Consider the following 27,011-nt stretch of genomic DNA (forward strand, 5'->3'; position numbering starts at 1 on the left):
TCATTCTAGAGCTGTGGGATCTTCCCAAAATGAAAAATGGGGGAGCACTTCGAGAGTCCTTAATCCCACAGCATCTGGGCTGTTCCCAAAGTGAGAAATGGGAGAACGGGGGGGGAACTCAAGAATCCCTAATCCCACAGCTGTCAGGGTGTTCCCAAAGCAAGGAATGGGAGAAAAATGGGGAAAATTCAGAACTGAGTCCCTAATTCCAGAGCTACTGGTGTGTTCCCAAAGCAAGAAATGGGGGAGTGATTCAAAAGCTTAGAATCCCTGAATCTACAGCTGTTAGGATGTTCCCAAAGCTTCACCTCATAGCTTCAGGAGCTGCCAAACCCAAATCAATCCTCACCTGGAGACATCTGGATTTTGATGGGTTTGGTTTGGCAGGAGCTGCAGAGGACAAAAAATGGGGTTTGGGGCTTGGCTGGTGGAGCTGGGCTGCAGAGTCCTGGTGGGGGCAGCTGGGCTGGCCCAGGAGGGAGCAGCAGCTCTGGAGCTCAGCAATTGCTGCAGAATTTGAGCCCTGAGGTGGAGCTGCACAGCAGAGAGGCTGCAGCTCTCCCCTCAGATTCAGGAGGGCAAAGCTGGGCTCACTCAGCAAAGCTGGGCTCAGCAAAGCTGGACTCGTCACCCCACACCATTCCTGTGCCACCCCCCAGGAGCTGCTCACTGATCTGCCCTGGCACTCAGCAATTCCTTGGATTCCCTGGGAATCCACAGGTTGGGTTGGTACCTGTGAATGTACCAGGGCTGGGAAAAGCAGAGAGCAGCTCCTAAAATCCCTTCTTTTGATGCCCAGTCTCTGAGGTCACAGAGACAAAATTAGGAAGCTGTTGGTGTTTTTAACACTCAGAGTTGTGAAATTCCTGGTTTAATGGACTGAAACTCCTGGCAGCTGCAGGAAACCAGGCTCAAACCTGGCATAAGGATGGGATGAAACCCAGTGAGGAGAAAATTGTTGGATTTGAATTCTCTGCTGTTGTAACCAAACCATGGAAGGTCGTGGTGCTGGGAGAGGGGGCAGAAAAAAGTGAACTCCAGGTTCTGTTTGCACTGAAATATTTTTGGGCGTGTTTGGGTTCTTTGCTGTGGCAACCAGAGGGGTTATTTTTAGAATTTCTCCCAAGATGCTCCTCCCTGCCTCACTGAGCTGCTTGGGAAGTGAAGCTGTCCCAGGGGGTTTGGAGCTGAAACGAGCATTAATTCTGAAAAATTCCAGACGATTTTGTTCTTCAGAACTGAGCAGATCCTGTGTGAGATCCAGCCTGGACCTCCTGCTGGGCATTCCCAAATTCCAGCTTTTAGGAATGGAAAGGCTCTGCTTCCATTAGGGAACCCCTGAGTACAGAATTCTGAGTACAGAATTAAACCAGGGTTAGATGTTATGGCAGCTTGGCTTAGCAGTTCCACAGAGTAATCCCAAAATATCCGTTGGCATTTGCAGCCCCAGAGCTCCTGGCCTTGAGCCAGGGAAGGGCCTCCAAGTCCATCCCAGCCAAGATCAGATCTCTGCTTTCCTGGGGTTTGGTTGGGATTCTGGGTACAATTCCATTGAAAAAACTCATTCACGGAGTCCAGATGGGTTTGGGTTGGAAGGGGCCTTAAATCCATCCCATTCCATGGGCAGGGACTGTCCCAGGGTGCTCCAGCCTGGCCTTGGACACTTCCAGGGATCCAGGGCAGCCACAGCTGCTCTGGGAATCTCAGCCTCTCACTGGGAAGGATTTCAGCTCAAAGTCCTCCAGGATTTCCTGGGATATTTCCACCTTTCAGTTTCCAAAAAGCATTTGGAGTATTCAGGCTGGAGCATTTCTTCCTTCAGGAAATGTTGTGCTCCAGAAGACCCAGATCCCAAAATAACAAAACCAATCCCAAGAGATCCCCAAGCAAATCCAGCAGGGAAAGGGAAGCTGCTTTTCCAAATGCCATCCTTCATATTTTATTATCTTTTATCCATAATCCTTTAAACACACTGGCATGGATCAGGAAATCCACTGGGAAAACCAACAACAGCCCTTCCTCCACAGCCTGCTCAGGAACACTTTGTGTTTTGGGATGTTGTTCCCCTCTTGGAATTTTTTCCAGGATGCTCTGCAGAGTGTTTCCAGGTGCCTGTGGATGAGACAATTCTCTGTCTGCCCATGGTTTGGTCAAGGGCTCCACTATTCTTTTAGAATTTTAAGGAAAAAAAAATGAAAATGTGCAGAGAAGCATCCAGAGATGGTCAGGTTTGGAGGAAAAGGTTTCCTTATCTCCATATATTGATGAGTTAGAGAATCACAGCTTGGTTTGGGTTGAGGGGCCTTAAAAACCATCTAATTCCAACCTTCCACTCCTGAAAATCCTTAAAAATCACCAAATTCCAAACCCCAGGGGTTTTGATATCTCAGAGAGGCTTGGAAAACCTTAAAAATCACCAAATTCCAAACCCCATGAGTTTGATATTCCAGGGAGGCTTCAAAACCAGGGATTTCAAACCCAGCCCCAAATGAGCAATCAAAGATTGGGGGAATTGAGGCTCGTGGAGGCCCAATACTGGCACAGAGATTTTAAATGCATTTTAATATTTGAGTCTTGAAGAAAAGCTGTTAAAATTCCCTGTGAGCAGCTGGGGAGTATCCTCAGGAAATTTGAGCCACGTTGTTAAGAGGATTTTAAGGGGGGTGGGTTTGCCTCAAAGTGTCAAACCAGCATGGGCATCACCCAGGGAAAATGAGGAAAAAATCAGGAAAAGAATGTGATGTCAACATTTGTAACAGGAGAAAGCTCAGCTCTTGAAACATTTTACTTTTCAAGAGATTTATCTCCAGAATTCATTGTTGTCTTCAGTTATAATCCAGCCTTGTGCTCTGCTCTGCAGCCATAGAAGCAATTAGAATATTATTTGTTTATTCTCCACTCTACTGTTGTTTATAGGAACAAAATCAGCTTCTCCCAGCCAAGGAGCCAGGCAGAGTTTTAATTTTTTTTTATTCAAACCCATGTGACCAGTTCTGATTTAATCCTGGAAGATGCTGCAACTTTTAAACTCCAAAGTTTTAACAGCGTCATTTGCCATTTCATGTTGATGCAGATAAACAAAATGGCCTTAATTTTTCCTGGTTGTTTTATTGTTTCTTCTCTTGTTATTATTATCATTATCATTATACCACAGAAGCAAAATTAAGGAGATGAATAAACAGCATTTTCCAGCAGTCAGGTGGGGCAGGTTCATTTTCAGGTTTGTTCTGGGTACAGAAAATGAAAATTGGGAATATTGAAACCAGGAGGCTCCTGTGGAGCCAGGAATGTGCAGGTGGAGTCAACAGTGAATCTGAAATCTGATAAATTTAATCTTCATGGAAAGACCTGGAGGGGCTGGAGAGAGTCCAGGGCAGGGAATGGAGCTGGGAAGGGGCTGAGCCCCAGGAGAGGCTGAGGGAGCTGGGAAGGGGCTCAGCCTGGAGAAAAGGAGGCTCAGGGGCCCTTGTGGCTCTGCACAACTCCCTGACAGGAGGGGACACTGGGGGGGTCGGGCTCTGGGAACAGGAACAGGGACAGGAGCAGAGGGAACGGCCGTGGGAGATCCAGGTTGGAAAAATGGGGGAAAATTTCCCCATGGAAAAGGTGTTCAGGCACAGGAACTTCCCAGGGGGCTTTGGAGTGCTTCAAATCCAGGGATTTGAGGATCCCTCTGAAAATCCTCATGGTGTCCAATGCACCAAAATTCCATCAATTCCCTGAAAAGGTGGAAAGGATCCGTTTGTCTGGTTATTTAATCTGCTCAGAGAGTGTGGGAGCACGTGGCCTCTCTCAGACATGTAAAAACACCCAGCCTGTTAACACAGTGCATAATTAAGCCCTGGAATACATTGCCAATGAAAATCTCACCGTGGATTTTAATAACGTTTTCAAAAAAAGAGACAGCCACGTCTTTTATTAATAAAACCAGACACGGCTCTGTTCAGGGAGAGGGATGAACCAGCTCAGGCTGCTGCAGGTACAGCAATCAAAGCCTGCCTTGCCTGGCAAGGCAGATTTTTTTTATATTTTTCTTTTCTGCTCTAACCCCACCTGTTCTGAAGGGCTGTGGCCAGGGAGGTGTTGGCAGAGCTGAGGTCCAGGGCAGGGGGGAGATGATGGAACTGCTCAGATAAACCCTGGCTCAGCTGAGGCACTGCTGGGCCATTTCAGGTCACTGTTTAGCATGAAAAAAGCCCAAAAGGTGTCAATTCCTGCAGCCCCGGGGGTGTTTTTGGAGCGGGTTTTGTGTGGGGCTGGAGGATGCTGCTGGGCTGGGGCTGCTCCTGACTCCCCTGGGAAAAGCTGGAGGAGGAGCAGGGCAATAAACCCGGCTGGTAGCAACTCCGAGCATCATAGGCTTTCAGCATCCCTGCTCCGGGCTGGGGTGAACGCAGGGAAATGCACGGGGAGGGAATTGGGGTGTGCCTGGGGTGCCTGGTGGCTCTGGCTGTGCGGGCTCAGCTTTGTCCTGGTTCCTTTTCTTTCTCCAGCAGCTCTGGGCACTCGGGAGCTGCCAGGACCTGGCCATGGTTCAGGGTCACAGAGGCACCAATCCACAGGAGGGTTTGGGTAGATCCCAAATCCACCCAGTGCCACCCCAGGGACACCTCCCACTGTCCCAGCTGCTCCCAGTGTCCAGCCTGGCCTTGGGCACTGCCAGGGATCCAGGGGCAGCCACAGCTGCTCTGGCAATTCCATCCCAGCCCTGCCCACCCTCCCAGGGAACAATTCCTGTCCAAGATCCCACCATTCCTGCCCTCTGGCAGTGGGATTTCCCTGGGGAAGTTTTTTAGGGGGCAGTGCTTGGGGGCTGAGAGCTCTCAGCCCTGGCAGGATGCAGGGCTGTGTTTGTAGGATCACCAGACTGCAAACCCAAATCCTCAGTGCTGTTGGGATTTCCTGGGCACTGCTCCCTTCCCAGTTGCCAGAACTCCTTTGGGGAAGGCTCAGGCAGCTCCTGTCTCATCAGGAATGTCCTGACAGTGCTGGGGCTTTTCTGGGATAGGGCAGATCCACCCCTGAGCCGTGCATGGCTACTTCAGCTTAAACTTAGCTTAAACTGAAGTTAAACTTCACCTGGAAACACTACAGCCTAGATAAGCTTGGGTCTTGGTTCCCTGGCCATGCCAAGCAGTTCCTGGCTGCTCACAGAATCCCAAGCAGGCCAGGCTCTCTGTGCCAACACTTTTGGGCTTTCCTGGTGACACTGGTGACATTCAGCTGCTGGAGGAGCCCTGTCCTGGCTTCCCCTGCTGCAGAGCCACTCTGGCCACTCTTGGAGAGCAGAGCTTGGCTCTGCAGCTCAGCTGCCTCAGGAAATCCCAACGCTGGTTTTAGGATTTCCTGCCAGTTTAGGGTTTGCTGCATTGCATTGGCTCAGAGCACGAGGGAGGTTTTGATACTTCCACTTCCATGTGGTTATTTCAATTTCTTTTTGTGTGTGGCCTGAAGCCTTCATTTCCTAAATTTCTAAGTTATCACATCATGTTTGGAAGGGATTTTTGATGCATTTCCTTGTCTAAAATGATTGGGATTTTTTTTTTTTCCTGTGGTGTTCATTAGTGAATGATGGACAACCAGTTACAAATAATATACAAATATAGTGAGGGTGGCCAGGTGATATTTCCAGGGCTGTGAATAAAGAGAGCACCACTCGAGCCCTCACATCCTGTTACAAACACAGGGCTGGGATCCCTCTCCTCCCTCTCCAGCTGGGAATTCATCCCCTCTCCCTTTGCAGTCAGCAGAGTGAAAAATCCCCGTTCCAGGCTGTGATTCCCCTCCTTGAGATGAGGATCTTGCACTGAAGTGAATCCACTCCAGAGCTTCCTGCACAAAAGGAGGCGTGAAGGAATTCGCTTTGGAGGAGCCCAGGTGGGATCAATTCCAGCACGGGACAGGCACTGAGATATTTTTATTTGGAATAACTCCTGGCCTGGGCTGCCAAGAACAGCAGATTGGGAAAAGGTGTGCAGGCCTTGAGCCCCCCCAGCCCCTCTTTGCTGCGGATTTCAAAGGATTCCTTTGTGCCATGGAGCAGCCTGGGAGATTCCAGGCAGGGAGGAGGAATTCCAGGAGCTCTGAGGGTTCCAGCAGTTTGTGAGAGTTGGTGGCAGGGCAGGGACGAGAGCTGGTGCCACCCTCTGTGTCCCTGCCCTGCCACTTCTCCCTTCTCACAATTCCAAATCCAAGTTAAAGCTGGAATTTCCAATCCTTCTGGTTGGAAAAACCCTCTGAGACCAAGTCCAACCATCTCCTTCAGGCTGGAATTCCCAAACTTTAAGGCTGGAAAAGGTTGAGTCCAATCATTTCCTCATCCACATTGGAAAAGTTCTCCAAAATCAAGTCAAATCATCTTCTCCAGGTCGGAATTTCCAGGATTAAAGACTGGGAAAACCCTCCAAGGTCAAGTCCAACCATCTGTTCCTCAAGGTTGGAATTTCCAATCCTTGAGGTTGGAAAAACCCTCTAAGGTCAAGTCCAACCACCACCATGGTCAATAATTCTGTTTTTCTTGGTTTATTTTAAAGTTTTTACTGAATTCTGGACTTTGTGCCGAGTATTTCAGAGCCTGTGTGGTTTGTTTAGGCCCAGCTTGCTGCAGGAACTGGTTTTATCCCATTATTATGCAGTGGCTGCACATTCCCACCCTAAAATAAACCCCACACATTCAGAGAGGCTGTGCTGAGAGCATTTTCTGACACATCAAAGAACTGAAATCCCCACTTTGTAAATGAAAAAAAAAACAACAAAAAAACCCTTTAAGTGACTCAGCTATAAAATTATGGTTGTTGCCTGAACGATGCATTTCCCCCCTTTTCTGGTGTTTTTTTGGCAATTTCAGGGTGTTTTTGAGGCTGTTTTAGGCTGTTTTCAGGTGGTTTCAGGCTGTTCTGAGGCATTTTTTGTGTGTTTTGAGGCAGTTTTAGGTTGTTTTAAGGCAGTTTTAGGGTGGTTTTAGGCAGTTTTAGTTGATTTCAGAATGTATTTCAGACAGTTTTAGGCTGTTTTAAGGCAGATTTAGGGTGCATTTAGGCAGTTTTAGGGTGATTTCAGGAAGTTGTTTTTTTTTTGTTTGTTTTTTTTTTTTTTTTTTTTTTTTTTTTTTATATTTAGGGAGTTTTGAGGCAGCTTTAGGTGGTTTTAGGGAATCCATCCATCTTTTGTCCCATAGGAAGTAAGAGCTGGCATCCCCAGCCCCAGCCATGCCATGGTACAGCCCCAGTGAGGCAGAATTTGGGATGAATGCAGTGCCCAGGATGATTTATCCAACACCTCCCGTGCCATTGGGGATTTCCCTCCTTCCTGGGCCTGGTGCACCATGAAGTGCCTGATTTAAAAAATCCAGGGTCAAATTCCAGCTCAGAGTGACTCCGTGGAAATGAATGGGCAAATTGTGGGGAAAGCTTTCCTGTTTGTCTGTGTCCACAGGATGAGATTGGGGCAGTCAGTGCAGTGGCCAGAGGGGAATATTTAAAAATACATAAAAATAATAAACTGAGCTGTCAGTTCAGCTGGAGCAATGGAAAAATCCTGGTGGGAAGGGAAGGGAAGGGAAGGGAAGGGAAGGGAAGGGAAGGGAAGGGAAGGGAGGGAAGGGAAGGGAAGGGAAGTGGAAGGGAAGTTTCAGGGAAGGGAAGTTACAGGAAGGGAAGGGAAGGGAAGGGAAGGGAAGAGGGAAAGGGAATGGAAAAGGGAATGGAAAAGGAAAAGGGAAAAGATGGGATCTGCTGGAAGGTGTTTGTGTCCCTTCCCTGGGCTGGCACAGAGAGCCCAAGCTCAGAGCCCTGCAGGAGCTCTCTCCTGTTCCCTGGGATTTCCCAAACTGGATTAGGGCTGGGAAGTTGCTCAGGTTGTACAAACCCACTAAAAACAGAAGAGGATGCTGGTTAAAGCCTTGTAAGAGCTGAGTGCAACTGTGAACAAACAGCACTGGAGGCCATTTGGTCCCTACAGGTGAATTCCCAAATTTCCAGGTGATCCTGTTGCATGATGAACATGGAATTCTGGGAGACAGGCAGGAGCTGGGTGACCCTGTTCCCTGGCAGGAGCACAGAGGGTACAGCAGGCTCAGCCAGCCCTGCTCTCCAATCCCAAATTCCTGCCCCAGCTCTCCAATCCCAAATTCCTGCCGGCTCCTTCCCAAGCTCTCACCCCGGGATTACTCAGACTTGGCTGCAGCCTCAACTCCCAACATATTGTTTGACAAATGTCAATTCTGAAAGGGAAAAAAAAAATAAATTGAAATGATTTCTCTGAGACGGAGTTTCAGATTTAACATCGAGCAGATGCTCTGGCTAAAATTAACATAATGATTCCTCGTGCCTGCCACTTCCCAGGACATGTGTCTTTAATGGGAGCCTTGGAATATTAACCCATCTTTGCAGATTTTTGGGATAATTGAACACTCTCCCTCGTGGTTTTGAGATGTTTAACAAGCACAGGGATTTTTGGAGTTAAGGAATTCTGCAGATGTGCAAAGTGGGATGAAGAAATCCTGGGCTGTCTGAGGGATGGAAGGTCCTGGGCAGCCAAATGAGCACCGCCCTTAATTAGGGTATTAATTACTCTTTGTTTGCCTAATTGCTGATAGATGGCTGAAAAGGGGCTTGGGCTTCTGGGTCCTAACTGCTCCAAATAAACCCACCTGAGGAAAGGTGTTGGGAGGGGTTTCAATGAGCAGGGGGAGCTCAGGGGTTGTTGGTGCTGCTGCCTGAGCCTGAAACTCCTGAAGGTTCTCGTTTCTCATTTCACACTCAGGGATTGACAGCTCGGGTTGGAAAAGGTTGTTAAATATATCTGAGATCTGGTGGATTCACAGGTTTCTGCTGCTCCACATTTCCCAAGGTGAGGAGTGACATGGAGAGAACATTCCCTGTCCCCTCTGCAGTCAGGAGTGGGAATGCTCAGGCTTGGCCATTGAGGCTTTAAAATGAAGAAAATCTTCATGGAATGATTTGGGTTGGAAGGAACTTAAATCCCACCCAGTGCCACCCCCAGGGACACTTTCCCAAATCCCAGGTGCTCCCAGTGTCCAGCCTGGCCTTGGGCACTGCCAGGGATCCAGGGGCAGCCACAGCTGCTCTGGCAATTCCATCCCAGCCCTGCCCATCCTCATGGAGAGGAATTTCTCCCTAATAGCCAATCTAAACCCATCCTCATTTAGTTTAAACGCCTTCCTTGTCCTGTCCCTCCCTGCCTTGTCCCCAGTCCCTCTGCAGCTCTCCTGGAGCCCCTCCAGGCTCTGCAAGGGGCTCTGAGCTCTCCTTGGATCCTTCTCCTCCCCAGCTGTCCCAGCCTCCCCAACCCCACAGGATTTGTTCATCCCCAGACATTTTCCTGGATGGGAAGACTCTGACCCAGGAAGGTGAAGTGACTCCTTGAGGGCTGCACAGGAAATCCGTGGGAGAGCTGAGAGGAAAGTTCCCAGTTCCCACACTGGGTTCCCAGTGCTTTGCTGGGAACTTCCCACCAGGTTACTCCACAAGCAGCTCTGCAGCCATGTGGATGGAAAAGCTGGAAGTCCTGGCAGCATTTTTAGGCTCTGTTGATGGATTTTAGGAAAAGAGGGATGAGCTGGGAGCAGCTGGAAGAGTACTACAGGGTGATCCAAGGAGGTGCTGTGCAGTAGAAAAGGTGGGAAAATAAATAAAACTGAAAAAAATTCAAACCAAAACACCAGGAGAGGTGGGGACAGTTTGACAGAGGCCTTTTCAGGTTCTGGGTAATTTTAATTTTTGCCCAGCCTGGGTCAGGCTGAGGTGAGGGATTGGGAGGAAAAGACTCAGAGCTCAGGGGGAAGAGGGAGATGTGGTTGTTTAACCCCCCTGCAGCTCAGGACAGTTCCTTTCCTGGCTAAACAGCTCCTAACAAAGGATTTCCACAAAAGTCAGCATGGCCTGAACTTCACCCCGTGTTTTCCTGCCCCTGCAGCAGGAACAGGAGGCTCTGGGGAACCTGAGCCTGCATTGCCCAATTTAAGCAAAACCACAATTTTGTGCCTAAGAGAAGCCACCAGCACTGGGCAAACACCTTTGTGTGGATTGGCCTGAATGGCCATTTGTGCTGTTTGAGGGAAAATGACCTAAAAAACACCTTTCAGGGTGTTGAGGCACAGAGATCAACCCCAGGGCGTTGAGGGTCAGGGTGAAGGACTCTGGGGAAAAATATATCTTAAAAAATCTCCAGCATGTTTTTAACCCAAAATCTTCAATGTGCTTGTGTGTGGCTCTGGGTGAAGCACTTTAACACAACTATGCTATAGATTTTTTTTACTTTTAATTTTTATTTATACAAGGGTTTGGAGGGACAAGACACAGGGAATGGCTTTAAGGTGAAGGAGGGCAGGGTCAGATGGGATTTTGGGCAGGAATTGTTCCCTGGGTGGGTGAGGAGGCTGGGATGGAATTGCCAGAGCAGCTGTGGCTGCCCCTGGATCTCTGGCAGTGCCCAAGGCCAGGCTGGACATTGGGGCTCGGACAGTGAGAGGTGGCACTGGATGGACTTTAAGGTGGTTCCAGCCCAAATATTCCATGATTCTGTGAGTTGTGGGAATTTCTGGGACAGAGGCAGCTGATGGGAGCAGAGATGCTGCAGCCTCTCCCTGGCTGCCCTTCCACACGGGAGTGTGACATTTTCACAAAAGCCCCTCCCAACCCGTTCTCAACTCCTCTCCATCTGACAAAAAATAAATAAAAAAAGGAAGGAAGAGTGAATGCGTCAGGGGGAGCTCATCTGTGTGCCTGGGCTGCTGAAATCCCCCTGGGGAGCTGCTGAGGGCACTGGAGGCTCTTCCACAATCCCTGAGGTGTCACCGACTTTGGGACATGGAATCAAGGAGAGATTTCTCCAGGAGAGAAGCTTCTGCTTCTGATTTGGGCTCCTTGTGATTCTCTCCATGCTCTGGAAGCTGTATTTCATTTATTCTATGTTCATCCAAATATCTGAGTCCAGTTTGATGAAGAAACTGGGTTTCCTGTCCTTCCCAGTCCCTTCTATTGCCAGAGGCTCCCTGCTTAGTCCAGGTTTTGTGGCCTCCAAGTGACAAACCTTGGGCTGCTCCTGGCCCATCATGGAATCAACAAGGTTGGAAAGTATCTCCAAAATGATCAAATCCAGCCAGTAACCTAAGTGCCACATCCACACATCTTCTGAGTTCTCCCAGGTGACTCCATACTGCCCTTGCAGTTCATTCCAATGCTTGACCATCCTTTCAGGAAATAAATTTTGCAGTGCATTCCAGTGCTTGACCATCCTTTCAGAAAATAAATCTTCCCTGATATCCAACCTAAACCTCTCTTGGTGCCCCCTGAGGCTGTTTCCTCCTGTCTCAGCAGAGCCCAGGTGTGCCCTGATCCCAGCACTGGGGAAAGGTCCCTGGAGGAGCAAACAGCCCAAATTCTGGTGTTTATCAAGTGAGGTTTGGGAGGCTGAGAGTCCTCGAGGGCTCTGTGGTGGATCCAGAGTTCTGGCTGCACCCCTGGAGTTCCTTAAAGACCTTGAGCAGCTGCCCCTGGTGACACCGCAGTGACATTGGTGACACTGTGGTGGCACTGTGGTGGCTCAGGCTGAGGTACAGGGCAGAGCAGCAGGGCAGCAAAAGGAAACAAATCAAACCTCTGTCTTTCTGCCAGGCTCTGATTCTCGTTCCTGGCCGGAACAGAACGAGAGCAGCTGAAATTTGGTGTGAAAAGTAGCTATTGAAATTCCTATTGCTTGTAGGAAATGTCTTCCGGGGTATTTCCTTGGGTTTAGCACCAAGAGCGTTTTTTTGGGGGGTCAGTTTGGGGGGTGTTGGCTCTGGGGATAGTTGGAGATGAGCCAGGCTGGTGTTTTAATAGTTTTATTCACTCTCCTGCAAAGCAACATTGTGGAGCAAATGAACAACTCTGGGATGTTCACCCCAAAGCACATCCTGTAAGTTCCTCATTTGGTGTCACTCTTTCCATCAGAGACACTTCACACCAGCTTTTTTTTGACTTCACCCTGACTTTATCGAGCTGGGAGTCAGATGGGAACAGAGCCAGCGTGCTGGGGGTGATTTTTTTTTTTTCTCTTTTCAAACATTTTTTGTGTGGTGATTGTAAAGGGGAGCTGGGGTGCAGCTGCTTCCACCAGGGAATATTTGACCAGGAATGCCCCAGAGAGCAGCAGAGAGTTATCAAACACGTTCTGAGGGGCTGAGCAAAACAATCCTGCCCAGAGCTTTCGTTTTCCCCCGTCCAGCAGGACTTTACTGACCACAGACGGAACAGAGCCGTTGTGCTGAGTAAGCAGATGTGATTTAAATGTAAACACAGCCTGGGCTGCAGGGCTCTGCTTCTGCTTTCTCCAAAAAAGACAAAAAAAACCCCCAGGCTGCCTCTTCCCAGCTGCCTGGAGCACCCAGGGGTTTCTGGCTCTGTCCTCAGAGCTCAGCTTGGGCTGCCCAGAGCTGGGATCCTGTGTAGGAATTTCCAGGGAATCCCTTCGTCTCCCTTTTTTATCCCACGTGCTTTGGCTTCCCCTTGGTATGGAATTGGTCACAGAATCCTGAAATGGTTTGGGTGGGAATGGACCTTAAAATCCATCCGAATCCACCCTGCCATGGCAGGGACACCTCCCTCTATCCCAGGCTGATCCAGCCTGGCCTTGGGCACTGCCAGGGATCCAGGGGCAGCCACAGCTGCTCTGGCAAGTCCATCCCAGCCCTGCCCACCCTCCCAGGGAACAATTCCTGCCCAAGATCCCACCCAGCTCTGCCCTCTGGCAGTGGGAGCCATTGCTTGTGTCCTGTCCCTCCCTGCCTTGTCCCCAGTCCCTCTGCAACTCTCTTGTAGACCCACTCTGAATGCCCAAGTAAAATAAAAAAAAAAAAAAAAAAAAAGATATCTGAGCATAAAGTGATAAATATATTAAAAACAACCCCAAACACAGAAAGAGTCCAAACTAAACAACCCAAAAAAAAAAAAAAAAAAAAAAAAAAAAGAAAAAAAAAAGGAAAAAAAATTCAAATCAAAGCTGAGATGTGTTGTGGGGATACACCATCATCATGGAGCCGGCGGTGTGATGGTGGATGGGGTGTGAGAAACCCGGAGTCCCCTGCGCTGAAAATCCTGCCAGGGCCGGGCTGTCCTGGCTGTCCCCAGTGTCCCCACTGTCCCTCGCTGTCCCCACTGTCCGTCCCGCAGCCGCGGGGATGCTCCGGGAGGGTTCCCGGTCCCCCCGGCCGGGGGTGTCCTGCTGCCACCGCCGCTCCCACGCTGCGCCCCCACGGAAGGTCTCCGGGACTCGGCAACCGGGAGAGGAGCGGAAAAGCGCGGAGAGGTGCGGAGGGGCTCTCTCCTATGCTCTGCCGCGGGCAGCGCCGGTGCGGGAGCGCCGGGAGCCGGGACAGATGGGAGGGACGAGGAGGAGGAGGACGTGGGTGAGGAAGGCGGCAGGAGGGATGGAGAAGGGAGGGAGGCGGGCGAGCCGCGCTCAGCGCCGGGCCCGCAGCGCTGCCTCGGTCACCAGGACCCCCCGGCTCCCCCCGGCCTCTGCAGGCAAGGAGGGGAGGGAATCATGGCACGGGCGATGGGAAGGGCTGTGGAGAGCGGGGGGGAGCTCAGACACCGGCAGCGGCCGGAGCATCCCTGGGGATGGAGAATTCCTGGGGCTCCCGGATCCCCAGAACTGCAGGGTGCCCCTGGCCAGAGGATCCCCGGGGACGGAAAATGCCCAGAACTGGGGGATTCCTGGGGCTGCAGGATCCCCGGAGCCGAAGGATTCCCAGACCTGGAGGACCCCTAGGACTGCAGGATCCCGTGGCCTGAGGATTCTTTTGGCCGGACGATCCCTGTATCCAGAGAATCTCTGTGCTCGGAGGACCCCCATGTCCAGAGGATCCCTGTCCAGAGAATCTCTGTGCCCAGAGGATCCCGTGGCTGGAGGATCTCTGTACCCAGAGGATCTCTGTGTCCAGAGGATCTCTCTGTCCGGAGGATCCCGTGGCCGTGCGTGGAGCCCCAGCAGCTGCTTGACAACAGGAAACAATGTGGAGTGAATGGAAAAAGGGGGAGGCGCTGCCCGAGCGACTTCCCTTGACATCACTGCCCAAATAAGGAGCTTTAAACCAACCTTTTCTATTGCAGCGCGGCAGAAGATCCCCCTGGAGCCGCGGGGTCCAGCCTGGCGTCGGCAGAGCCATGGGAGAGCCGCGGCTGCCGCGCGGGGGGCGAGTACAGGTAACGCCGAGCGCGTCCCCGGCCCCGCGGGTCCGTGCGCGCCCCGAGCGCGGCTCCGCGCTCCGAACCGCGTGTCAGCCGTGCCCGGCGCCGGGAGGGCACGGCAGGCGTGAGGCGTCACCGGTGCCACAAGGGCACTCGCTGCTGAGGTCACCGCAATGAGTAACCCGGAGCTGGGTGTCGGTGATTTTACTTTTTTTCCCCTCCTGGGCACAGCGCGTTGTTGGACACCCCGAGAGGGTTGCATCTCCGGGGACTGCGCTGGCAGCGCCGCAAACTCGGGCTGTTAATTGGCGGCCAGCCCTAATGAGGGAGCCGGCGCTGAGGCTGCGGCTGAGCGCTGGCAGCGCTGGGCTGAGCTGTCTGCCCGTCTGGGACGGATTTCCTCCTTATCACTCGCACAGGAAAGCGAGCGGGGAGCCGAGGGGTTGTTCTGGGGCCACACGTGATGCGACAGGAGCTGTTCCAGCGAAAGCCCTGCGGGAGCTCCTGCCAAGCACGATGTTGGATGTCCCCAAGCCAGGGGCTGGACCTGCTGTCCCCAGGCTTGACCCGCGGGGAGTTTTATCCCTTTTAAGCGTTCCTTGATTAGCACCTGCTCATCAGCAGAAAATGAGGCGGCTTTAGAAATGCATTAAGGCTGAGTAAATGAGTGCTAACGAGTTAAGCTCCTTAATTCTCCTCGATGGAAATTAATAACGCCTTTGATGCGCCCAGAGGTGCGTGCGCTCTGCGCTGCCTCCCGGGCTGAGCTGCTCTATGCAAATGTAGGCATTGTTATTCCGGAAAAAGGCTCTGTGCGTGGTTTTCTTTTCCCCCTCCTCGTTCCTGAGCTCCCTGGCCGTGCTGAGAGGGCCTGGCACTTTTACCCAGTTCCAGGCTGGCGCGTGGAAGTGGCTGGGGCAGCTGACACGGTGATTTATGGTGTGAGCAATACAATCCAAGCCCTGCTCCGCTGCCTGGGGATCACCTGCAGCTCCCAGGCTTTGCGTTTCCCCACTGCTGAAGGATTGTTCCTGTCAGGGCACGGAGCCAGATTTTACCGTGGCTGTCTGAGCGTCCTGGTGGCCCCTCTGTCCTGACTCCCCCCTCTCCCGCTTTATTTGGCATCAGTGACCCTCCAGGAAGGTGTTGGTGCTTGTGAGGACTCGTGTTTTTCTCACACTCCCAACGCTTCGGGAACTTTTCCTGTGGATTCTTGTGGGGAAATGCTCCCGCTGGCAGCAGTGTGCTTCCTCAGCCAGAGCAGGTGGGCTTGGTGGGATGCTGTGATTCTCACTCGGCTGAGTGTCAAAAGGCTCCAAAGTGTCACCTTGTCCTCACCCCCTTCTGCCGTGCCCTTCTTAGCTGCAGCATTGCTGGAAATAGGATTTCGTTCATCCCTTCAGGGGAGGCTGCAGAGACCCTGGGGCAGGATGGGAGGAGTTGAGCTGTGCTGTTCTGAGCTGGTTCCCGGGAATTCTGAACCAAAGGTCTGCCCTAAGGCTGGTGAAACTTTCTCTACAGTCCTTGCTAAAAAAACCCAAAATCTGTAGAGGACCTGAGTGAACTGTGCATCAGAGAGAATAAAAACTTGCATGAGTTACTGGGTGATGAATTAATGAGTATGTTGGCAGCAAAGTGCTGCAGCATGGCTGGGGCTGTGTCCTCTGGGGCACAAATGTGGTGCAACCCCCCAAATCCCTCTGAGGAGCCTGGGGAAGTTCTTGCAGACCGAAGGAAGGGAATTCATTCGCATTTTCATCCTCCTCCCCAATTTCTCCCTTCCCTGTGCTGGCCCTCCTCCATTCCTGTGTTGTGGAGCTGCTTCCCTGCACTTTTAGCACGGGAACAAGAAACTCTCAGAACAGTTCTCAGAAGGTTTCTGTGCCCCCCGCGCTGCTCAAGGCTGCCCCAGGTGCGGGAGAGGGGCGGGGAGCAGAGCCAGGACCACTGGCTCCGCTGGTTTGCTTTTGGCCGAGCAGAGGCACGTTCCCAGCTGAGCTGGGCTGGGATGGGCAACAAAATCCCAAATGTTTGGAGTTGGCTCTTGGAAAACACGGGTCAGGAGAATGGCTCAGTGTTCAGGGCAGCATGATCGGATGTGGGGAACCACTCCGGGGAGCCGCGGGTGAGTCCCGGCAGTAGCGCTCCCGAAAATAACATTTATCCTGCAGCAAACAACAGAAGCGCTGTTGAGAATCCTCCCCCGGGCTGCGGGGCCGGGGCAGCGCTGCCTGGGAGCATTCCCAGGAAGCCGAGACAGCAGGGCAATGTGTCCTGAAGGGAAATCACCGCGGCCATCCTGGGGATTGGGTGGCAGCCCGCTAATGAGGGGCTCCTGGGAACTCCCCGTGCGTCACTGGCGCAGTCTCAGGGTTGCTCCTGCCTCAGCAAAACTGAATTTCCTCCACCTCCCTCTGTCCCCCCCCTCGCTGAGGTTCCTGCTGCCTCCCAGCACTGCTGTCACAACTTCTGGCCGCACGTGTTGAACGCCAAAAGTGCCTCTAAAGCACCTCAAAGCCTTGGGTTTCTTGGAAAGGGAAGGGTTTAAGCGTAGGGAAAAAGGAAAATTACCCTCTGGAAAGGAGAGCGATTTACTTCAAATATACATTCAGCACCATTGTCTGCGCCTTTAGAAAGGCGGCTTGTAAGGGGATTTTATGGCTCTGCTGGGACCTGCGGGGCTGCTTGGGATGCAGGGAAATGTTTATTCTGTTTTCCACCCTGCCTGTTACACTTGCTGAGCGCTCCCTTCCCGCCTCTGGCTCATTAATCTGGGGCTGAGCCGAGACCACCTTGCAAGAGGACCAAGGTGATTTGTGCTCCCGCTGTGCCTCGGCTGGAATTCCAGAAACTGGGATTTCCCAGGGCGCTCACCCTGGATCCTGCTCCCTGCAATAGGGGCAGGAATCACAAATAAAGGAGATTTCCATTCTGCCCGGCTCTAATTATCAGCCTGCAGAAGGTGAAGCTCCTAACAAGCATCAAAGGGCACTTTGTGTGTCCATGCCGAGGGGGCTGGAGGGGTTCAGGCACTCAGAAAACATTTGGGGAGAGTGGATGCGGCCATAAATCTTCCTTGGCTGCTTCGTTTTCCCTACAAAGCCCCAAGCCAAGTCCAGGCTGTCAGAAACCCCTGCAGAGCTGATATTTATTCACTTCCCACATTCTGGAGCTCTCAGAGAAGGTGAGCAGGGTTTGCAGGTGAGGGGATGGCCCCACAGGGCTGGCACAGCCATCCCTGGGTGTTTACAGTGGAAACCTCCCGAGCTCTTCCCGCACAGGAACAGGAACCAACCCATTCAAGAGCTCGGTGGTATTTCTGTAACCATTTTTTTGTTGTTTGTTTCCAGTTGGATGGAAAAATTGCAGTTTGGGGACAATTTCCTTCCTTCTGGGAACTGCTTGGCAACATCTTGAGTTGGGATAAGTGAGGGGAAAACATGAGATCAGGTTTTCCTACCTTCCCAAAATGGACTTGCTGGAAGCAAAGGCTGCTGGCAGCTCTGTGCCCTGAAGCCAGGCACCATCTTGGCTTTTAGGAGTGTTTTGGCCCAAAATCAGAGCAGAGCATCTTCAGCACTGGGGGAAAACCTTATTAAACCCTTCCTTATGCTAATGAGGTTTTCAGCTTCAGCACCTCCTAAATCACCAGATCCTAAATTGTCTTTTAGCCCATCCATCATTCTTTTCCTGGACTTTGGAGGGTCACCTGCTTGTTCAAGTGTTACCAGGCTTTGGTGTTTCAGTTGTTTGGCTCTGATTCTCTACAGATTTTAGGCAGAATTCTCTCAGAAAACAGCAGGATCTGGCTGAATTCAGACCTGGGATTTGGGGTTCTCTCAAACTGGATGCACTGAGACATTCAGGGCTCTGCTGAGCCCTCACTTGCTGCTGCAGTTCAGAGGGGAAACCCCAGGAGAATCCCGTAATCGATCCTCTGGTCCTTTCCCAGCAAGCTTGGGCTGAAGGGCAAAAATCTTTCCAGGGTTGAACCCCAACTTTGCCTCACTCAGGCAGCCTCTCCTGAAAGGTTCACTCACCCAAAAGGCACAGCGCCACACAAGCAGCAGGCCTGGGACCATTTATTGTCACTTCTCAGAAGAATTAGGAAGAGATTTCTGCCTCAGGTGTTCCTCCATCCTCAGCTGTGGATCCAGCTGCTAGAGATGATGGAGTGGCATCATTTAGGCTGTAAAGGATTTGGAAATTGGGGAACTCTTGAGGATTTTTAGGAGCTCTCAAGGGGTTCAGGAAGAACTCCCTGAGCTCTGAATTTGTGCCTGGCTCCTTCTGCCTCAAGCAACTGGGAGATTCCCAGGGCAAAGGGTGGGATGGGAAGGTTCCCCCATTCCCTGCTGGATCCCAAGGGATACAGGGAGTGACCCCAGGACAGAGCTGAAGGTTTGGCACTGGCAGGGACATGCCTCAGAGCTTTCCATGAGCCACTGCTGACTCTTCAAATGGCTGCCCACGGGTGTCCTGTGTTCCCTTAGCTCAAGGTTTTGGGGTTTGTCTCCTTCTGGGGACATTTACTGAACAAATGGATAAATTGAAGTGATAGCATTATAAAATAAAGCTATGAAAAAAGATGGGTCTAAAATGAGTCAAGTATGAATTAAAAATAAGAAATATTCCTAAAATCCATGTGGATAGATTCCCATGGATGCTTTGGGAAAGCCCTGGAATGGTCCCATCATCTGTATATCAAGAGCTGGGCTGGGTCACCCAGGGCTCCGTAACGAGCTGGAAGCTATAATTGTCCCTTTTGTTACAGGGCTGCAAATAGGGCTGTAAATCTGATAAACACCCCTGGGACCCTTCAGCCACACTGGGATCAGAGGTTCTTTAATTCCTTGTACAGCAAATGACTGAGATTTGAGGCCTCTGGGCATCCCAGCTGCAGTGCTGGTCTGAACTGGGAGGAGGGGGATGGAGGAGGACCACAGAGCTTTCTTGGGGTGAATTTGAGAACTCAATGAAAATCTGCTGGGCCTTTGCACGTTTTAGAGAGGCAAAGTTTGAGCTGTGCTTGAAAGGAAGATGCTTTCACCCTGAGACGGGGAGTGTTTGTCTGTGGAACAAAACAGTGCAGTGGAAGTTCAGGCTGGAACCAGGGGCAAAAATAGAGCTGGAGATGCCTCCAGCAAATGTGAAGCTGCTCTGGGCTGGAAGTGGAGCTGTTTAATTACCTCCCACTATCTTGCCCGTGGTGCTGAGGTATTTCCTTCATGACTTTCTCAGGCTAAAATTAACAAAACCTGAAGAGAAACCACTCTTCCACCCCTCTGTTTACATGAGAAAATTGGCTAGAGCACAACAGTGTGGCCACTGTAGTCTGGAAAAAGTGTGTGCTTCTTCTGGGAGAGGGGATCTCTGCTGCAAGTTGTCCTGCAAGGATTCAAAAGGGTTTGGGGCCAATCTCCTTCTGTGGAAAAGTGCATGCCTCAGCTCCCACTTCTGTAAAATGGGGTTAAAAATATTCTCTCTCCCTCCCAGGAGCGTTACCACACTCCCCCCAGAGCAGTTTGCAAAAGACCACAGAGTTTTTTCCACCAGGGTGAAAAACACTAAATAAAAATAAATGGCTGCTATTTTAAATGGTATTCCCAGTAAATGGTGTTGGAAATACTTTGTGCACAGGGAGGAACTGCAGATAACTGGAACCTGAACAGAATCCTGTACTGGATGGGGCGGTAACCTGAAAATCCCAATAGGCAGGAACAGCTCCCAAATCCCAGGGGTTCCAACCTGGAACTGGGCACTGCCAGGGATCCAGGGGCAGCCACAGCTGCTCTGGCAATTCCATCCCAGCCCTGCCCACCCTCCCAGGGAACATTTCCTGCCCAAAATCCCATCAAAATATTTTTTTTTTTTCCAATTTGAAGCCATTCCCTGTGTCCTGTCCCTCCATGCCTTGTCCCTAATCCCCTCTGCAGCTCTTCTGGAGCCCCCTTCAGGCCCTGAAAGGGCCTCTGAGTTGCCCCAGCTCTCCCAACCTGCCTTAGCCTCATTAATTAAAGATTCTCTGTTCACCGCTCTGGGCTGGGAATCTCTGAAGACTCAGCAGCCACCCAAAAAACTTCTGGAAAGGCTAAAACAGACCCAAAGATCATTTAAGATTTTACCTGAATCCAGCTGACCTCTCACCTCTGCAGCATCCTCAGTACTAGTTCCCTGCTGTGCTCTGGGTCATTCCAAGGGCAATCCTGCTGAATTCCAGGGCTGTTTGTGAACCCCAAAGCCTCAGTTGATTATTAAATCCTGCAGGTTTTGTTACTTATCGTAATTATAATTTTTATTATTATTTTATTCATTTACTATTACTTACTGTCATTATTGGACTCTTGATATATTTTGCATTTTGCTCATTTAGAATGCATTATGCACATTTTTGGATGCATTTTAGAGGTTTGGAATGCATTCTGATGGTTTTAGGATGCATTTTGTTGGTTTTGAGATGCATTTGGTGGGGTTTAGGATTAACTTTGCAGGTTTAGGAGGCATTATACAGGTTCCAAGGCTGTAATTCAGTGAAGTGGATGCCCCAGGTGAAGTGCTGGTTGATTTGCAGACTTTGGGCTGGAGCTGCTTTGGAATTCTGGTTTTAATTCAGTGCTGTGGCCACGCTCAACTGCCTGCAGGATTTGTATGTGGCACCCACCTGGCAGAAAACGTTGTGTTCCTAGTTGCATTAATCAGAGCTGGGAATTGGTCATGAGGTAGGATGTGGCAGCCAAAACGTGAGGCCTGCAGTTGGATTTTTGAGGTAAGCAGGTGTGGAGACAGAAATTAGTGAATTAAAGTAGCAGGAATTCTCTGATTCCATTCCTTGGAACTGGGTATGAGTCTGTGCCGGTATTCAGGGATTGATCCAGTGTGGATGGGAGCTGGAGAGGGGCAGGAGACAAGGGACAGGACACACAGAATAGCTCCCACTGCCAGGTGGGATATTGGGAAGGAATTGTGTCAAGCACAAAACCTCTCACTAAAAATCAGGGCTTTTTTAATTTTTGAGACTGTTTTTGCTAAATCAGAGCAAAGCAAGCAGAGGCTTGGGCTGTATGCTTTAAAAATCCCTGATTCCAATCCAGGTGATAAACCTGGTCCTTTGTCACTCAGATAAATGGGTTGGTTTCTTCCCAGGCCAAACAAAGCTTAGGAGGGCTCTGGAGGAACATGGGGAAAAGAGAGATGGAGAAAGTTCTTATGAGGGCTCTGGGGAGCAAAAAGTTCAGGTTTCATGGAAATAAAGGCACTGAATTTATTCTTTCCTTGAAAGTAGCGTTTGAAGTCAGGAGGGCTCCTGGTGCAGTAATTAGCTTTGGAAAGGTGTTTGTGGAAGAAAAGCAAGTCCTGGTGAATCAGTGAGCACAGTAGTGGAGATACCATGGGAGCACAGGAACATCCTGGGAATGCACTGACAGCTCCACAGGGATGGGGGCTGCAGCTCTGCCCAACACAGACCCCAAATCTCTGCATTCATGAAGGGGGAGCCTCAGGGGAGCCCCCACAGCTGGCACTTCTCCTCCTCCTGCTGCCCAGCAGAGCTCAAACCACCTTTCTCAAGGCAGGACAGCCCACCTGGCGCTCAGGTGGATAAAATATCCTGAATATTTGCTATTCACAGCTTCATGCTGTGGGCATGGCTCACTTCCCCACCTACCACAACAAATTCACTCCAGAGATGCCGTTTTGGCTCAGTGTCCATCATTACTGCTCAGGGCTGGTCTGTCCCCATCCCCAGCACTGCTGCAGCCTCTCCTCTCCCTGGGTGTGTGAGAGAGGCAGAGCAGGGGATGTTTTCCATTTCTCCTGTTATTTCTGGCTCGGCTGCCTGCTCTGTAATCGCTGTGGAAACTGTTATGCTTGGGGGTTCATCAAGGAAACGCTGTGAGCTCTTCTAGGGAGAAATCTCTCCAGCAAGTGGCTGTGATAGTGGTTTCATAAGGGCTGCCTTTAATTGGGAACAGCGTTTCCAGGTTTTTGCTGGCTGTTTCCCATGAAGTAAAGGAACAGCTGAAGGGAAACGGCAGAGAAGAGCCCCCAGCACACTGGGAAAGGGGGAGGTTGGTGTTGGGACTCTGGGGCTGCTCAGGGAAAAAAAAAAAATCAGCTTTTATTTTGAAGAGAAAAAAAATAATTTGAAGAGACAGGGGGTGTTCTTGAGGCCCTGGTTTGGAGAAATATGAGGGGTTGGAGGAGGATGGGGTTTGTGCTGGTGCTTGGATCATTTAATGGGTGTCCCTTCATGGTCCCAGCAGCTGAGTCATAGCCACAAGTGGCTCTGCTGGAGTGGCCTGAGATGGCCCCACCATGCTGGGGTTGGGTTTGGGGTGCCCTGGTAGTGAACCCCAAACTCTCAGTGCCGCCTTTGGGAAGCTGCGCTGGATGGAGCTGGTTTGGTGGAGGAGCAACAGGAGGGGTGGAACCAAACTGGAGAAATTTCCTCAGCCCAGGGCAGGGCTAGAGCAAAACCCTGCAGGGTCAGGCTTGGGATGTATTTAGTGGGTTTAGAATGCATTTTTATGGTTTAAGACGCATTTTGTGGGTTTAGGATGCATTTTGCAGGCTTTGGAATGAATTATGCAAGTTTTAGGATGCATTAGGCTGGTTTTAGGTTGCATTTTGCTGGTTTAGAGTACACTTTGCAGGTTTTAAATGCACTTTGCAGGCTTTGTGATGCATTTTGTTGATTGAGGATGCATTTTGCAGGTTTTGAGATGCATTATGCAGACTTAGGATACATTATACAGGTTTAAGATGAATTTTGCAGATTTTTAGGATGTATTGTGCTGGTTTCAGAATGCATTTTGCTGGTTTTGAGATGAATTTGCTGGTTTAGGATGCATTATGCGTGGTCTGGGATGCAGTTTCCTGGTTTAAGATGCATTTTACAGCTTTAGGATTCATTAAGCAGCTTTTAAGGCTGTAATTCAGTGAAGGGGAAGCCCCAGGTGAGGTGCTGGTTGCTTTGGTGTCTTTGGGCTGCAGCTGCTTTGGTATTCTGGTTTTAATTCAGTGCTGTGGCCACGCTCAGCTGCCACCTGGCAGAAAACACTCAAGTGTTGTTCCTATTTGCATTAATCAGCGCTGGGAATTGGTCACGAGGTGGGAGCTGGCGCCACCGTGTGCTGTGGTTTCCCCATGGGGGGCTGGCTGTGGGGGCAGAGCCCTGGACCTGCTCCCGGGGTGCACCTGGCTCTGCTCAGCCAACTGTCAGCTCTTCTCTCCCAGAAACCACACAATTCCTGCAGAAATGGGGTCAAACATGGCTCAGAAATTGGGGAAGGTGCTCCAGAGAAGCACCCAACCGGTTTTGTAGGCTCAGCACAAAGCAGAGAGGTCCTGCCTGAGCACCTGAGTATATCTGTTAACTCTCCCCGAAGTGCAGTTTAGGCTGCCTAATTTTACCCTAGAATGGAAAAGTAACTCCAAATTTCTGCTCCTATGCTGGAGAGAAGGGCAATTTCTGCTGAGGCTGGAAGGTGCCAGAGGTGCTGCTGAGAACTGCAGATCACTGGATCCCATTGGTTCATGCTTCACAAATGAATTGGGAGCTGTGGTTCACTGGATCATTTGGTTTTCTGCTCACATATCATTTGGGAGCTGTGGATCACTGGATCCCATCTATTTTCCATGTCACAGATTGTCATTCATTGTGATCACTGGATCCCATTGATTTCTCATATCACAGATTGTTATCACTGGATCCCATCAGTTTCCTCTCATAGATTGACTGGAGCTGTGGATCACTGGGGATCTCAATAGTTTCCCTGGTCAGATTATTTTGGAGCTGTGGATCACTGGATCCCATTGGTTTATGTTTCACAGATTGGGAGCTGTGGATCACTGGATCCCACTGATTTCTCATAGCACAATTGCTATTCCGATTGTGATCACTGGACCCCATCGGTTTCCTCTCACACATTGACTGGGAGCTGTGGATCACTGGATCCCATTGGTTTCCATGCTCAGATGAATTTGGATCTGTGCATCACTGGATCCCACTGGTTTCTGGCTCGCAGATGAATTGGTAGCTCTGGATCACTGGATCCCATCAGTTTCTGCTTCACAGATGAGTTGAGAGCTGTAGATCACTGGATCCCATTGGTTTCCTGCTCACAGAAGATTTGGGAAGATGCTCCAGAGCTCTGCAGTGCGGGATAAACTAAAGTTCTTGTTTATTGTTGTTCAGCACTGAATTACAATCAGCCCCAACACCCCTGGCTGGAATTGCACATTCCCAGGGAAACTGTGTGCTCCCAGCTCTGGGGAGCTCATCCTGGCACCAGAGGAAGGAAAGGGTTACCCCAGGTAGGTTTGGAGCTTTTCCTGGGCGGTTTCATTTGTGGCACTTAAGAGAGCCTGACCAGGAAGAGGAAAGGCGCCTTTGTCTGCGTCGTACATATTAATGGTTTGCATTTTAATACTTACCTTAATAAGTGACTCCCAAGTCTCTCACTTTATTCTGGGCTCTCTGGGGGCTCTGTTTGCTTAACTCTCCTCCGGCTGTGGCACCACTCCTGGGGTGATGGATGGCTATTGACTGCTGTGGCACCCAAGGCAGGAATTACGGTGCTGCAGACCCACCTCATCCCTCTGCAACAGAGCTGGAGGAGCCGGCAACGAGATGGACACATCCCTCCAATCTGATGACCTCAGCCATTAATTATTTATCCAGCTTTTAATTTTGCATCCATCACTCTCTGGCTCTGCCTGTCGTGACTTCTCGAGAAGCTGCTCAGGGGGTGAAGCCTCCTCAGGAGGAGAGCTTTGGAACTCTTAACCCCTGAGGCTCCAAAGCAGTAGCTGGGCTCCCCCTGCCCCTGGATCCTGCAGCTTTCCCAAACCCCTCAGCTTCCACAGGCCAAACTGCTTTCCCCAGACCTCTGGGTGTCCTGGCTTGAAGAAGAGGTGTCTTTCAGTAAAAGCAGAAACTTCTCTTTGAAATAGAGAATGCAAACCTTCTCCCTGCAAATTGTAATTTTGAAATTAAGAGGCTGTCAGACAAAAACAGGGAAATTAAGGACAGTGCTTTATTAGAAAAATTAAAGTAGGAATACAGTATTACAAAGAATCCCAAAACTCTGCCAGAGTCAGAATCCAAGCTGACACCCGTCAGTCAGTCAGGGTGTTGGCACAGTCCCATTCAATGGTGGCTGCATCCTCCTGCAGGGGCAGATGTGGTTCAGCTGGACCAGTGCTCCTGGAGAAGGTGCAGTTTCCTCTGAAGCTCCAGGGATGATGTGCAAAGATCTGGTTTTCCTCTGGAATCCAGTGGAAAAAAGGTACCTTGGTGTTCCAAATACCAGTTTTTATCTGGGAAGTCTTGGCTCCTCCCCTGGGTGGAGCATCTCCCAGTGGGATAATTTGATCAGTTCACTGGGACTCAATGGCCATTAACAAGAGAGATCTCCTTGAGGGAGGTTGGGCTGTGAGAAAGATAAAGATGATTGCCCCAGGTGGTTTAAAGATGGCCCATTAGCAGATAATATGTGCCAGGAGATCAGGGTCATGTTCCATGTAGCTTCAACACATGGGGACAAAATAGACATTCCTGGCCACATCCTCAGTAAAACAGGGCTGCTGTGAATTCCTCCTGGCCCTGGTGTGAGCAGGAAGTCTCTTTCCCATCCACCTGTGGCTGGGATGTGCTGGGTTTTTCTCCTCAGCATCTCAGCTCATTTGAAGGTTAGTAGAAGAATTCGGCTTTCCTTGGGCCTTGTGTTCAAGAGCTTCCTGCAAGGAGCTTCCATAAAAGCAACACGTGAGAATGTTTGGTCTTGCTTTGCAGAGTTTTTCAAGGACTAAGGGTGGCCTGGCAGCAGGGCAGTGACACTTAAAATAATCTGGTGTGATCCAGCATTAGTTGTTGTGGATGTGGCTGTTAACTTCCCTGTGTAGTTTGGTTTCTGGATTCAAGATTACTGTAACCCAGAACTAGGCACCTTGGAGATATTTGTGGGATTTTCTTCTTCCCTTGCACCCAGGGCCTCTTTAGGGAGCCTCCTCTGATCACTTCCAGAACCTCTGGGGTAGATGGAATTTTCAAATCCCAGAGGTGCCTAGTCTCTCACACTTGTGATTGTTTTTTGCACTTGGTTTTATAGAAAGCACCAGGGAAAAGGTTCAGGACAAGGGAAAGATGATTTTTTGCTCCTGTGCAGCCTCCACCTGAGACTCTGCAGCATCTGGGCAGGATGCAGTGCTCACAGTAGCACTGGGGACTCTGCTCCAGCCCTGAAAATACCAGGAGCTGTTTAAACTAAATGACTATGGATTTTGATTGCATATCAGGGAGAAATTCCTCTCTAGGAGGATGAGGGGCTGGGATGGAATTGCGAGCAGCTGTGGCTGCCTCTGGATCCCTGGCAGTGCCCAAGGCCAGACTGGACATTGGGGCTGGGAGCAGCCTGGGGCAGTGGGAGGTGTCCCTGCCGTGGATGGGATGACTTTAGGGTCCCTTCCCACCTGAGGCAGTCTCTGATTTTCTGGTTTATAAATTATATTTTCTTCTGTATTGTGAGTCCAACCAGAACCCAACAGTCCATCCCAGAGCCCTCCAGGCTGGCCACATCCGAGCCCAAACCTCTCAACCTTCCCTTCCCCCCTTGTTGGATGTCCCAGTCCCGGGAGGAGGTGGTGGGAATGGCTGTGATGAAATTTTAATTAAAAGTGGGGCCGTAATTTGCAGTGAATGGAGCTCAGGAGCTGCTCCCAGCCCCACAGGGCAGTGGCGCCTCCGGGAACCCGCCCAGGTCCACTTACCCCGGGTTTTATTCTCCAGCCCTAGGCAGACCGAGGCTGTTGAATATTTTA

At 50.6% G+C, this 27,011-nt stretch overlaps 1 protein-coding gene across 2 annotated transcripts in view; it reads left to right on the top strand.

Annotated features, from left to right (window-relative positions):
• HIVEP3 (HIVEP zinc finger 3) overlaps positions 1-27,011 on the top strand; it is a 185,039-nt gene that overhangs the window by 81,254 nt on the left and 76,774 nt on the right. For both annotated transcript variants that reach the window (XM_056508965.1, XM_056508964.1), the window contains exon 3: positions 14,115-14,207. The gene's annotated coding sequence lies outside the window, so the exon portion shown is untranslated. The remainder of the gene's footprint in view (positions 1-14,114; positions 14,208-27,011) is intronic.

This window comes from Oenanthe melanoleuca, chromosome 23 (genome assembly GCF_029582105.1).
Source record: "Oenanthe melanoleuca isolate GR-GAL-2019-014 chromosome 23, OMel1.0, whole genome shotgun sequence".
Classification (NCBI taxonomy): domain Eukaryota; kingdom Metazoa; phylum Chordata; class Aves; order Passeriformes; family Muscicapidae; genus Oenanthe; species Oenanthe melanoleuca.